This window comes from Poeciliopsis prolifica, unplaced genomic scaffold, assembly GCF_027474105.1.
Source record: "Poeciliopsis prolifica strain line A6 unplaced genomic scaffold, Auburn_PproV2 SCAFFOLD009, whole genome shotgun sequence".
In the NCBI taxonomy this organism is placed as follows: Eukaryota; Metazoa; Chordata; class Actinopteri; order Cyprinodontiformes; family Poeciliidae; genus Poeciliopsis; species Poeciliopsis prolifica.
The window spans coordinates 5,860,072-5,872,746 of record NW_026562384.1 but is presented as its reverse complement, the minus strand read 5'-3'; the positions used below and the strand labels follow the sequence as shown (position 1 = coordinate 5,872,746).

Here is a 12,675-nt window from a genome sequence, read left to right as displayed (position 1 = left end):
CTCCCAATGAACCACAAGACCAGGGCCAATGCGGAGATGTTTGGAAATACTGTACAACATCATGTCGGATGTAAACAAACTTCAGCGCAACCTTTCATCGCAAACACCACTTACCATTTGTCAAGCATAGTGGTGGAGAACTGATGCTTTGAGTTTCAGACAAAGAGCCTAAACATCTTACATCACACACAAACAATGAACTACATATGAAAAGTATTCTGGAGTCAAATTTGGGTCATCTCTCTGACAACTTAGCTCAGTCTGAAGTGGGTTCTGTGCAGGACCAAACGCAACAGAAAATCATGGCTGCAAAATACAACTGGGTTGTTGAAATTGTCCTGGTTGAGTCAATCCTAAATGTTGTGGTAAGACGATGTTGTAAAGACAAATGATGTGAACCAATAAAGCCATGCATAACATGACTACTCGAAGGAAGTTCAAGTTCACATTGAATGCAATAGCGGCACATAATTGGAAGTACACTATAAAATAAACTGTAAACTTGTAGTTTACGAGAACACACTTATTGTGTATTTATATCCATCTCTCTTCAAATTATACAGTGGAGCCAATTGGTAATGTGTGCTTATTACTGCGAGTTTTGTCATTATTTCAGGAAAATATGTGGCTGATTAAGGGTTTAAAATCTTAGTTTTTAGTTCAGGAAAGGTAATCTTTACAGGAGGGAATCCAAAGACCTGAATCACCACAGCCAGGCCGCTCTGCTTCTGCTTATTCTTTGATAAAGCAACATGTGCTCAATATACCAGTTTTCTTTTGTAAACAATAAAGAAATGCTAACTTTACCTTTGGCTTTTACTCGCCACTCTGACAGTGACTAGAGTATTTATGAAAAGTTGAGGTGGTTACCAAAAACGGTAGCGCATGCTTACTTGAACGGACTCTCGTTACCCACAACTATGACGCTTCAATCATTTCAGTGTTGGTACTCAAACCAATGCAGTTGGTATTTTTAGAAAATCTGCACTGGTTTGCCAAGGTTCCCCAGTTTTGTTGGCATAGCATTTTATGAACTTCAGCGTGTTTTAACAGATTCGTTTTGATGAGATTGCGCCTGACAGAGAGATCGGTACGTACTGTCAGAACCAGAAGTCCTAGGGTAATTAAAGAATATGAGCTTTAACATGCCAGTTACTCAGCTTCCAGTGCGTGCAAATATGAGTTGTCAGGCCAGGTATTTCACATTCAGTCGAGTGTGTTTTAAAACCGAAGGATGTCACAGACTATTAATTGGACCTCAGGAAATGGGATCAGCTTGTGATAATTTGGCTTCCTATTTTGGCGCTCAAGGAATATAGAGTGCTATGCTAAATAATAAAAGAAAATGTATTCAAATCCTTTGCACACACACACAAAAAAAAATATGTCTTGGATGTTGTTCAAACGGATAACAGATTCATTCCAGGTCTAGATAAAAAGCAGATATTTCACAAATTAAAGTATTCTGGTTTTGACTGTGCGAGCAACACCAGTTTTCTGCAGGAAGAGGGGTTTCCTGGAATGTCCTGGTGAGTCTTATTGCCACCATCTCTATTTCCAACCAAATTGATAGTACCTTTAACAAAAACAAAGAATTGGTCATTCTGTGCACCCTGCGACAAACGCCACCCTCAAAATTAGCACTGTGATCCTGAAAGATTCAATGTGAAGCCATGGATCGGTCTGTCTCATTGTTTTTCAGATTTTTTTTTTTCCATTTTATATGTAAAAAAAAAAAACCCTGCTAAACAAAAATCAGTATTAAGGAATTGGAATGTCCCGTACCTTGCTGAAAACTTCATTGTGAGATAGTTTTGTCTTATTTCAAGTGTCGTAGCCAATAGTTAAGGTAGTGCAGGCTCCCAATATGATATTGTTTGCACTAGAAGCAAGACAGAAAAAATTACTTGGTAAAATTTTGCAATTTTGCAGAGTGTATCTGTGAATAACTGTACGCAACGTACATAAAAGTACAGGCCATTTACCAATTTATTAGAGATACATAAAAATGACAAATATGATTGAATAAAAATGGATGACTAGAAATGGACTGTGAATTGAAATATGTCTTTCTTTCAGGTTTCAGGTACAACATATGTGCCATCATGTATTCTTGCTGCTTATTAAGTGGAACAAATAATGTATTTTACTTCCATCAGCCAAGCTCTTCCTCAGCCTTGCCATAGTATTACATTGGTTCAGGAGCCATTGGTCCAAGCAACTGCATTCCCCTAATTAGAGAGCTTTAACTTCACTTTTCCTCTATAATCCATCAAACTCTGACTTGACTGACAGATAAACATCTTAATGTTGAAGGCATTAAAATCCTGGCCTGGTATCCAAGTCCTGTCCATAAACTTAGTCAATGTCCAATTGCACTACTTTTATGCTCATATCATCCAATTAGGTCTAATTTCTCAAGAAAAGTAAACACTTTAAAGGACCTCAAGGCATTTAAGATTCCTATCAGGAGAAGCAGCGATCTGAGACCGCTGGCTTTGCTTTCTACTGAGTACGAACCAGCCCAAGCACTTTATGTCGTATAATGGCATTTATGCATGTCTCCTGGTTCGCTGCTGTGATTTAACTGTTTTGTGGGGTGGAAGAAGAAAAAAAAGAAGCACTGATAAATATAATTTGTTAAAACCAGTTTTTCCACTATTCATCACCGTACTTTGGGTAATTGCGGCGCGCGCAGCCTAGGAAACATTCCACGGGGGACTGGAGGGGGGAGAGGCAGGGGTAGATGGATCCAGCATCTCTCCTGAGCTGCACAGAACTGTCCTCCATTAAGGCATGTGCTCTGATGAGTGATTCAGTGTGTCTATATTGAGCAGGAGCTCGAAAACAGTGACATGAAAAGGCAGCTGGCAGCGGCTTCACAAATCCCACATCAGGCCCGAAGAAAACCATAATCACCACTTTCGTTTTTTTAGCCTTGTTTATTTCAGAGGCTGGGGTTACAATTAAGATCATTTGCCTTGCAATTACTGCGTTAAAAATAATAAAACAATCTCAACCTACCTAAAATACCTGCATTTTGTGTAATGATTCAGAGCATGCAAATTGAAATTGCAACGTTTGGACATTGTCAAGGGGCCGTGTGAAGTGGTCAGAGTAATGGAACTATGTTTTTCTGGATGTTTGTCCGCCTGTGGATTGCTAGGACTTTTGTCAGGATTCAGCCAAACCCCGGCGACAATTAGTGTCCGACCTTCAGAGGATAATTTTAGCTGCGTGAATGCATAATGTCATGATTTACTACGAGGATTAGCTTTTCAGCAGCCACAACGTAACTGAGGAACGTCTCCCCAAGGCCAGTAAATAAATTCCGCTGTCAGTAACACATGCTGTACACCGCACCACTTACTCTAATTTTCCCAATAAAGTCACACAGTTCAGCCAGTCTCTGCCCTCCAGCCAGGATCTACTCAAAAAAGAAAAAAAAGAAACGTTTTATAGACAATATGATGGTGAGCGGTTTGGTTCAAAGACCAGACCCACACAAACATTTCCATTGTAATGCGCTCTCACTTGCATGCACCATGCGGTTGGTCTGCCATCATATGAAATACGCTTGACAAGCCAGTCTTATTTACGGTGCCTTGCAAAAGTATTCATACCGTGTTAGCCTCCTTACATTTTACACATTTTGACACATTACGACCGCAGGCTTCAGAATATTTCAATGGAATTGTAAAGAAAAATGATGCATGACTTTCTTCTTCTTCTTGTTCGTCTTTTTTGCTTTTTTTACAAAAACAAATAACGCCTGAAAAGTTCTGCGCCACCACTTAGTTTTTTGATAACTTTGCCTGTTTGCAATTGAATCTCAGCATGAATGCAGTTGTCAAAGCTACAGAAGTTGCGATGGGAAACAAAAAGTGAACACACAGTATCACGAAGTCCGAGAGACACACATGAGGAAGCCGCGATTCACTTGTGGCAAAGTTTGAGGCTGCGGGGTTAATCTGTAAAACAATAACCCGAGATGTGAACATCTCAGAATGCTGGTCAATCTGCCGTGTGAAAATGGAAAGAAGGTCGATCAGCTTCAAGAAGGCCAGAGGAATTAGTGCGCAGGAAAACTCTGACGGACAGGCTTGCAACTCTGGAGAATATGCAGAGATCTCCGACCCTCGGTGGGAAACATTAGTCCTCCTTGAGTCTGGCTGTAATTTGTTGCAAAAAAAAAAAGAAAAAAGAAAAAGGGCAATCAGAATTCCTGCTTGGGGAGAGAGCAAACACGAGGAAGAAGGTCTCTGATCAGATAGGACACAAATGTTGCTTTCTGGGATAATCTAGGCCAGAAATCTGGCTAAGAGTGATGCTACTCAGAACCATGTTTCAAACACACTTCAAAACATGGTGGTGGCAGTATTATGATGTGGGGATTCTTTTCTTCAGAAGTGGCAGAAAAGCTTGTCAAAATTAATAGGAAGATGGTAGGGGCTGTAAGTAGAGGGCAACACCGGGAAAAGAGCGTTAAGACAGTAAAAAAGACTGGAGATGTGGAAATTTACCTTCCAGCAAGAAAATGACCCCTAGAGCTCGAGAATCGTTCAGAGGGTCTAGACTCTCTGCTATTGAGAAATTACTTCTTTCTGGAGGTGTTGCAAGAAATGATCTGATCTGATTTTACAAAATTGTCTATGTTTACCTGTGATGTGTGTGTGATGTACCGGCTCGATGTACATCGTAGCTTTACTGGAACGTTACTGGAACGTCGTGCGGAGTACGACCATAGCATCTTTGCCAGCAAATGAAAAATGTCTCATGCATTCCTCTGGCTCCCACTTTATTTTCTCAAAATGTTTGATGCGTAGTCACCGGACTTGAATGGCTTCGTTCACTTCCTCCACTGCCGTTGCCAAACTATAACCAAAGGCAGACTACAATCCCCAAAACCGGCATGGGAAACGGAGGAAAGTCGCTCACGACTCCTCGTTCTGTTCGCCGATTGGCCGTTTTTGAAATTCAGCTCAAATCCCGGGTGGAGCGCTGATGGGCGATGAGAATTGAGCAGAACTGCAGTGGATACAATTGCGCATTGTTTTGTGTTGGTCTGTCACATAGATTTCCAAGAAATAAAAAAAAATGTAAAAAAGTTTTATGAATATTTATAAAACCCTGATAAATGACAAATAAACCTGCAGAAGAATGTTCCTAGCAGCTGATTGCTCAAATCTTAGCAAAGCAATAATTAGCCTGTCTCAGGTCTTCTGAACAGCGACAGCCACGTCTAACCAAAAAGTAAGTCGTTTGCAGCAGCATCTTTACCTTCCCTATGACCTTGCTGCTCCCTCACATCATTCTGTGCTCTACTTCACTTTACAGCGTTGCTTCACTTTAATGAGGCTTGTTGGCATTTCTTCTTTTCACAGGTCTTTTAAAATACCACGGAATTTCAATCTGGTTTAGGTCTCGAGTCTGAGCGGGACATTTCAACATACTGATGCTTCGATTTCCCAGGCAATTCTGTCCAACAGTTTCAAGTGTGGTTGGGATCGCGGCCCTGCCATGTGACCCAGTTTCAGCCGCTGTTGCCGTGTGACCCGTGAACAGTGGCCTCTGATTCTAAGGGCAGGACTTTACTGCATGGAGGAGTTGTTACCGTGTTGATTTACAAAAACAAAAACAAAAAAACAGAAACGGGGGTCAATGCAAGGTGCAATGTTTTATTGCATGCTGAGAAGGTAATGCAATCATTAGCATCAGATGTGTTGGGGCAGGGCTTGTTCTAAGTCATGCAATGGACCCGGGGGACCGGAACCGGAGAACCACTCCCCTGGAAGACTGTGACATGCAGGAACAATTTTAAATGTTCGCATTCTGGAAGCAGGCAACGCAAACCCAAATCATCAGCCCACCAACTCTGTTTGACATGTGTTTAGTGTTCGTGTTAATATTGTGACTTTAGCTTTTGGTACCAAATTCGTCCATTCAAGTTTTTCTTTTTCTTTTTTTTTTTTTCTTTGAGCGCTTTTTTGCAGACAAACTGTGCAACAACTTTTCTTTCAGAACTTCTTCTGGAAATCATGCTCTCCCCCCCTCCAAGTGTAGAGTCATGAAATAAAACATTTGACATGCTGAGTGAGGCCCGAGGCGTCTGCGATATTGCTCTTGACTTTTTTTTTTTTTTTTTATCACACTGCAGCATGTGACCTCAGAGTGAACTGGAAGTGGTGATCGCTCCTCGGAGAACTTGCAGCTGTCCTGAAAACTGTCCATTTCTGAATAATTTCTCTAAGTGTAAAATGATTGATGCTGTGTTATTCGCAAACGACCTTTTAATGTTCCTGAATGCTTGGACGGGGAGGTAGGCTGATGCGTCAGCCATGATGCCAACGCATCAGGCTTCCGGACCAGCCTGCTTATGCAAAAGGTTGTTCCTCGTCTTATTAATCAATGACTCGGGAATGCTTGATTAGTGGTTCACATGTGCTTCGCATTTAATTTGGAAGGAAGCTTGAAAGCTGCTTTGACATTTTAGTTTAATTTGTATAAATCAAATCATGTTTAACAAGGGATTTTTCATCTGAGGTCAGTTAACTTTAGGGGCCCAGACAGTGGCTGTAAAACTTTATTTTGTCCTGATGCTGAAGCCTCTGACTGTCCCATTCTTCTGACAGAGTACTTGCCTCCTCACTGCCTCCTTCTCTTCTGGCATTTTCGTCACACTTGCAAGTTGCAGACCGGAGAGATAAGACGGGTGAAGATAACCAGAGGAGATGCGAAACGAAGCTGCGTAGGATGAAAGTCCTAAACTCACGACGCCGCTTTTCTTTCTTTGTAAAGCATTTAGAACCTGGAGGCATTTTCACAAAGAACCTAGACATGACTCTTTTCTCATATCTTGCAGATTACAATTCTCTGTTCAGAAATGGAAGATGTCTTATCCTCAGCTTTAGGGGTTCTTGTGTAACGCTGCTAGGCAGGTCAAAAGTCACAGTAATCCCTCAGTGGTGTCTGGGCTCGGATCGGGTTCGAAAGCAATGACTAAATCTTTGGTAGGTTTTGCTTCTATACCTGATAATAACAACCTCACTGCATGTGCAGACTGTAATATCCTCCATTACTGCAGTCACTTGAGTCAGCAGTATTCATTTGTTTGCCTCTTTTGTATCTTCTTCGAATGTTTCTGACTCTGACTTTTTATAGACACATACAATGCCCTTGCTGGTCCGGCAAGAGGCCATATGTTGGAGGACTTTCAGGGCTGGAGGAGGTTTGGTCCCATTGCTAAAGTATCATTGCGTTTAGGAGCCAAAAATATTTCATTTTGGTTAGAGCAGGATCACTGCTTGGTGTAAAATACAGCCTTCCAAACACTGCACCCTCCTGGCATTTCATGATGAGGTGAGAGCGGTGCCAGGTACGGCTCTGAGATGCTGGAATGACATGGATTCATGGTTTCCAAAACGAAAAGAACATTTTAAAAAAAGGCAGTCTTTTTTTTAAATGTTCTTTTAAAAATCATTTTAAAATTAAGAATTTTTTTCTGTAATTTGGTCTTTTGATTGCCACACGTCTCCCTTCTGTAGAGGGCGTTTAAGTTGTCTCACCTTCATTTTTTCCCCTTCATCATCCTCGATTCTCGTCTCGTAGATTTCGGACCAACTCAGGCCGAGACGAGACAAAAAGAAAAAGAAAAAAAAAAACACAGAAAAGTCGGACGACTTTTGGCGGCGATAAGCGCCGCTTTGTTTGTGCCGGGGTCACACGGAAATGGATATCTGTGCATGTTGTGCTTTTGATCTTGTGGAATTTTATACACAGTGTGACACATGTGCTTTTAAGATGAGAAATGGAGAACCCATAAAACGTTGTGCGTCACGTCCCACGCAATGCATGCCATGTAAGCATAAGGTCTGCTGGTGCCGTGTGGGGGGAACTTTAGCGGCGCACGAAAACTCATGTCTCCAACCAAGCTCTGTGTTGCAGACCCACATGCGCTAATTAGACCTGTTATAAAGCCTGATGTGCGGTGATTGAAAGCAGGCTCATCTTAACTCGGGACAGTCCTGTTGCACCGCCGTCAAGCGCCGGAGGGTGTGATTTTTTTTCCACTCACCGGCTCTAAGGTCAGCTTCTTGGTATTCACACAAACGTCCTTTGGTTTTGATTGAAAAGGGATGAATCGATGCAGGTCTGTGGACTTTTAGCATCTATAACTTATTAACCGTGGAGAGGGATTTGGAAGTTTGCATTGTGCAGCTGCCCATGTGGCGACAGCAATCAGCTACACACAGAAATGTGTGGCATGCGTCAGGCTTCCTCCCCCCACCCTCAGACCCCCACACACACTCTGCCGTGGCACCATGCCAACCATGCCAGGCACTCACGCCTGGATCTTCGTGCAGCGTGCCGGATTTGCTACACTTTCGTGCCTTGCTTGATAAACTGGAAGACCTGTTTATCTGCATCTCTCTCTCCTTGTCATTACTTGTTCCTTTTTGTTGTTTTATTTGATCTTTTTTTCTTCTTCTTCAGATGGGCTGTGTCTTGTTGGAAAACACAGCCATTGGGAAGGCTTTAGGAAAAGACAAAAAAAAAAAAAAAAAAAAGACAAGAGTTGCAGGACAATTATCAAATGAGCTGTTTTCACTGGAATGCAGATCAAGAACCGGTTCGGCTCTGCAAGCGGACTCAAAGCCAAAGCTTTATTAGTGAGATAATAGATTCAGAGCTATCTTCGTTTTCTTAATGAGAAAAGTGTCACTCTTTACTCTGAGCGCCGCCCAGGATGTTAAAACAGTCAGATTACAGATGCAGGGATAGCTAGCATGTTGTTTCTGCTTCTTACAACCACACCTAATAAAAAGGAAAAAAATAAAATTAAATAAATCACACTCATGCCTTCGCAAACAAGCTAATTTTACAAGTGCGGTACAACTGCAGATTAATTAACAACTAAGAGCACCCAGCTTTGATTAAAGAACAGCAATAAACGAACACAGCCACCCCGACTGCTTTTTCTAGCTTTCGCCTTTCCGACACGCTTCTCTTGTACCGGGCTCACACAGATGATGCTCGGAGGTGGTTCCACGTTCCCTTATAAACGGGAACAACCCAAGTCGCAATCTTACCTTTTTATTTGCTCAGTGAGTGCTGTTTATTTTATTTTTTTTTTTAACAAAACCCAAATGCAGCATCACAACGTCAGCAGACTGTGCATGCGGCCTCAGAGCTGCTACTTTCAATGAAATGGATGGAAACTATCACTTCAATGATGTCAACTCATGTGGAGCTTTTGTGTATTTTTTGGTGAACTCTACTGTTAGGCCATTAAAATAAAGTTCAGACATTTAGTGGGATTTTTCTTTTTTTTTTCAAAGTAATATCTTACTACTTGCAGCAGTCAGTTGCTTAACTTTAATGAAACCTGGATTAGCTACAGAGCTAACGGCTAACCAGAGCAGGGTTTAGAAAAAAAAAAAAAAGAGCAGGCTTATGTCAGAAATACTCCAATCTCAAACACATCACAGCAATTAGTGTAAAAAAACATTACAAGGTATTTATTCACAAAAAACCTGAGGTTGCTGTTGGTCAAATGATTTGCTGGTGTGGAACATAAAAACGAAATGGAAGAGGCTTGGCCTTAGAGCTTGCTATCAAGATTCAAGCTATTTCACTGTTTCATCAGATTCCCCGTGAGGGCAAATACACGGGGCCGTTCCTGTTTTGCTGCTTGTGTTTTACATCAAGAGGTCATTACCGCGGACCAACTCAGACTCTAAAATTGCGATGGCCAGCGAAGGGAACGCTACGCTGTGGATTCTTAACAGGTTGCAACGAACCGAAAACTTTGCTCCATGACACTCCCTCTTCTCTGTAAACAACTGCAGATGCTCAGAGTCGCTCCAGGTCCGTGTCACATGTTCACAGGACAACGACAATCCCTTCTGATTCTCTCGAGCTTCAGATTTCTCAGGTTAGGAGACCAGCTCATTGATCCCTGTCACTTTGTTTGAAAAAAAAAAAATAAGAAAAAAGGCTGCAAATGTCCCAGCCCTGGAAAACTTAAGATACTCAACCCTGGCTTTAGAAAGATGCTGATTCTGCTCATACTGGCCTGCATCTGAAAAGAAAAAAAAAGAGAGAGAGAGAGAGAGAAGGAACTCTTCCTGACAGAAGATAAATGCAGAAGAGACGCATGATGGTTTGACCCATGATTAAGCTACCAGTTGGAAGCACTTAGAGCAGGACAGATATTTTATACAAGTCGTTTCGGCAGCGCCAACTCCAGCCAGCAGTAATGATGAGTTGCAGTGCAAACCGCACGGTGGACGCTACATTACCGGCAGGATCCACACAGACCTCTGGCTATCTCTGTGGAGAAACACCTTACTATTACACTGATTTTTCTGGTTGAAACAAACATCTTGTTTTTTCTTTTTTGTTTTTTTTGTTTCTTTTTTCCTTTCCAGACGCTAAAAGACAAGTTGTAGAGCAGCAGCGATGCATTTGTCTATCATATAAAATCTCATTATTGTTGAAATTGTCCACCTACGGGGGGGCATTAGTCGTCCATAGTTCATTTTCTCCTCTTTATCCCTTTTATGTTTAAGCAGATTCTGCTTCACATTGACAGCTTTTCTCTGCTAAAAAAGAAGAGAGAGAAAAAAAGGCAAATTACTGAGCAAGAGAGGGGGGGGGGGAACGAGACCAAATAACAGCTCTGAGAATGTTTGGATTGTGAAACCAGAACATTAGTACAAACCATAATGGCTGGCCCAAAGAGACCCAGTGCCTCTCCAGAACTTTACTCTCACAGGCAATGATGTAACGCCAGCCATTTCACATGAAGCATTTACTTGTTGCACTATTCAAAGTCTATTTATACCGTCTTCGTTCACTCAAAATAAAGCAGCTTATGTTAGGCTGATGTCCTTTAAATAGCCTGTTTGTTTAAGCTGGATGAATTAGAATACAACTTGCCCAAAGCAATTCTGGAAAATTTTAATGTGCCTATAATGCCTGCAGAGCAGAGAAGGAAAAAAGACGTTATTTAGTTTGTGAAACGATGAGAGGCAGCGCTGCAGAGAGTGTTTGTCACAATGCTTTGCACTCAGATAAACGTGGAGGAAACACGGTCAGAAATGAAAACAGCGTTTTGCAAAAGAATCCATAATCCACGAACATCGTGTCGTTTCGTCACGTTGCGACCGCAAACTTCAAAGTGTTCATTGGGATTTTATGTGCTAGACAAAAAAAATAGCAGTGGACTGTTGTGAAGATTATTTTCTGTAAGAATTTAGTAAAAGGATGTTTGTTTGTTTTTTAACAGTTTTTATTGTCTTTTGTGTGCATTCAAAGCTGGGAGTTGCCACCAAATTTTTCCGTGGTTTCATAATGACAACAAAGATGGCTGTAGCTCATCTCATCATGATTGTTCTGTGTTAACAGCTGATGGAGGAAAAAGGCAGAGCGCCGGCAGCAGAGGAGGTGGCATTCTGCGATGATGGTACCTATGAGGAGGGAGTCAGGTGGCAACCCCAAGTTTCCCCATCCAGGAGCTCAGTGACCTCAGGTCTACACTAGGAGAGACGCCGGGCCTCGAACGCACCACAAAGATGGATCATGTTTGGACAAAACGAAATACAAAATTTGATTGATTAGATTGATTGGTTGAAAACACCACCAGACGGTCCAGAAGTGGACAAGCATTTATGTTTTCTTTTGTGTGGAAACAGTGAAAAAAATCAAATGTAATAAAGAGGAAAAAATCCTGTGCCTCATTTATGGATTTCACATCTGAACATGTTGCATATAAGCAATATCATGTTAATATATTTTAATACAGTGTGTATTCTTTATGGAGATGTTTATTTAGAAAGACGTGTGCTGTCAAATAGGGACACATCAACCAACCAATTGCATGTCAGTGATGAATTGTGATGTCACTGTTTTTCATCCGATGACTGAGAATATACATTGATCTGCTGAAGCGCCTTTGCATTTGATAGGCTATTCGTATGCTAAGGAGAATCTTTTACTTGTTTTTTTTTTTTGTAATTTTTTTCCTCAGATGATTTTTGTTTGTATTTTTTGAAAGTAGGCCAACAGGAAGGAGGGAGCAAAGGAGGTACCCGGTGTACAGCGTCAAAAACGCCACTTCTCGTGCATTGTCTGGTTTTCGAATAATTTTTTGACTGACATTTTTTATTCAGTTCCTTTATCTTTGACACCACCAAATAAAATAAAATCCAGTGCAGTCTCCAGCAGTCGGTAAGTCGAGTTCTCCTTTGTATAAATGTCTACTAGGTGATTGTTTTAGAGATTAGTCAACAGAGATCCACAGTTTAAATGGTCACTAATGCCACACATATTAATTTTATGCAAAAGCAACAAAAAGAAATAGAATTTGTTGTTTTTCGTAAGGCATAACGGGGATGTGGGAAATGTCTGTACGCACAAACGTTAAACTTAAAAGAATTTAACTCAACATTTCACCCTCACTGGAAGGATGGCAGCATCATACTGTGGGCTGCAATCTAACCGGAGGCAGAGGGAAGTCGGTCACAGTTGAACGGAAAACGGACAGAGCTGAAAACAGGCTATTCCTGGAAGAAAACCTGAGAGGGGCGTAGAAAACCTGAGCCTGTGACAGAGATTAACCTCCCAGCGGGGCGTCCGTCACAGGAGCCACAACACAAGAGTTCAGATTAGAGC

The 12,675-nt window shown here is 41.5% G+C and overlaps 1 long non-coding RNA gene across 1 annotated transcript in view; it reads left to right on the top strand.

The window, feature by feature from the left end:
- Positions 1 to 11,702, top strand: part of LOC129362577 (uncharacterized) — a 50,653-nt gene extending 38,951 nt beyond the window's left edge. Inside the window, exon 3 of the long non-coding RNA XR_008606249.1 lies at positions 11,410 to 11,702. This is a non-coding gene — a long non-coding RNA (uncharacterized LOC129362577). The remainder of the gene's footprint in view (positions 1 to 11,409) is intronic.
- The last annotated feature ends 973 nt before the right edge of the window (positions 11,703 to 12,675 follow it).